The sequence below is a fragment of the Mus caroli genome, chromosome 12 (assembly GCF_900094665.2).
Source record: "Mus caroli chromosome 12, CAROLI_EIJ_v1.1, whole genome shotgun sequence".
NCBI classification, from domain to species: domain Eukaryota; kingdom Metazoa; phylum Chordata; class Mammalia; order Rodentia; family Muridae; genus Mus; species Mus caroli.
The window spans coordinates 57992143-57994297 of NC_034581.1; the positions used below are offsets into that span (position 1 = coordinate 57992143).

The following is a 2155-nucleotide window of genomic DNA, read 5'->3' on the forward strand; positions in this document are numbered from 1 at the left end:
GCTTTTAGCCTGAAGAATGTTTTACTTGCTCCAATATATACTGCAGACTTTGGCTTATGCTTGTTGGGATACTCAAGAATGGGGAAACTTCTGTGACCTTGTTAAGTCTAGAAAAGCATTGTGGTGTTGTCATTATTTCCTCTGTTTCAGTTAATTATAGTATTGTTTTATGGAAAATTAATCAGGCTATAGTAACTTGTTAATCTTGATGTATTTATCCAATGTACTGCAACTTGGCTCAGAAACAGATTTCTTTCAGGGGAAAATGGGCTCCTCACTGACTGAAGAATTTGTTTCAGCAATTCTGAATATTCTGGTCATCGTTTGAGTCTTTGAATATTTGAGTATTTGAGCATAAGCATCCATAGACCATTTTCTTTGTCAAATAATTTTCTAGGTGAAAATCCTTATAAACAATTAGAGTGTACATTTCTTTTAATCAGATGCGTTGAGAAGTAGTCTAATAAAATTTGGTTTCACTTTATCTTTCAAGATAAAGTGTGAGGGCCACGGTGAGAAAGGACATGGGAAACACATATTTCCTTGAATTGATAGACATGGCGTTTGTATAAGAACCCAGGAAGAATGAGTCACACAAACTGAAAAAGAAAAGAGGCGAAACATGTAAGCTGGAACTAATGTTATCAGCCCAATCAGTTATCTGAGCTCAAAAGTTAAAGATAGTACAGCAATGTCAGCATTTCTCTGAGAAAGTAGAGCACTATAAATATCCCATGCTTGGAAGCGATAATCTGACCTATAAAGATCCAGCATTGCACTGTACTTGCTGCATAAATTGGATAATCACTGTTTGCAAAGTGGCAGGCTTTCTGTTGGTCTTGGACCTAGCAGTGCAGGAAGACTCCTATAAAATGGATGCAATGAAATTCACTACAGGATTTTTTAAGTTTAGAGTCACATATTATGTGTATTATGCACTTTCAAGAATTACCAGCTAAAACACAACGTAGTAGGCCTCAATTTAACAGAGACAGTGATCTTTCAGACCAAATTATACTAATTTAAAACTTATTACCTTTATTTTGAGTATACCTATTTAGATGGAATAATTCTATAAAATTTAAAATCCTGGTCATATCTATACAGGGCCTGCAAAGTTCCAAGCAGGACTGGATCCTAGAAATGGTAGGGAGAAGTAGACAGCAGCTCCCATCCCTAACCAAGTCCTTCCCTGCAACTGATACACACTTGCAAAGGAAAAATTAGTGTTGTCACTGATTTTGTTAACCTGTGAGGAGGTAACACCCCTAGCAGGAAAAGGCTAACAACAACAACAACAAAACAAAAAACAAAAACCCAAAAAACTAAAAAACAAAAAACAAAAACAAAACAAACCTCAATGATATTTTGAAAAATTTTGTCTTGTATGGCTATGTTTGGGCATTTTTTCCCCATACTCATCTTTTGCTTTCATAATTTTGTTTCATATGATGTGCTTTTTATTTGTGTGTTTGTGTTTCTTGTCTCATTGTTCTATTCTGGTTTTAGTTTGTGTGCTATTTGATTTCTTTCTAAGGAGAGAGAGAAAGGACATGACATTAGCTGGGTAGGGAAGTGGAAAAATTGTGGAAAGTGTTATAATTAGATCACCAGAGAAGACCACTCAGACACTGTTTATAGCCAAAGGAAACTCTTTATTACAAGAGGCTGAGAGCACATTCAAGTATTAAGGGACTTAGATGTACCTCAATGTTCACAACAACAGTTTTTAAAAGAATACAGCATATCTTGGCATCTTCCTTGGCAGCTGTAGAGGAGCTTTGCTGCAGTAAGCAGTTTGATGCAAGTCGTTTAATAGAACCTAATATAAGCAGTCAGCAGGAGGGGTTCTGCACAAAAGGCAATTTTAACAAAAATTTTAAAAAGTTATAAGTTAGCTAGGTCATTCTGACCTTTGGTTTCTAGAGTAGAGTTGGGTAATATTCCATGAGAACTTCCACCAAGGAGATAAATTCTAGTTAAACCCGAAGTGACATCAGCAAGAATACATGATAGAGAAAACTTTGTACTCTCTTGCCCTGTTACAGTGTTTGGGGGAGGAACTTTTTTTTTTTTTTTTTTTTTTTTTTTTTTTTTTTGGTTTTTCGAGACAGGGTTTCTCTGTATAGCCCTGGCTGTCCTGGAACTCACTTTG

The 2155-nt window shown here is 35.8% G+C and overlaps 1 pseudogene; it reads right to left on the reverse strand.

The window, feature by feature from the left end:
• Positions 1-481: 481 nt before the first annotated feature.
• The window catches only part of LOC110306531, a 35784-nt pseudogene continuing 34110 nt past the window's right edge, over positions 482-2155 (reverse strand).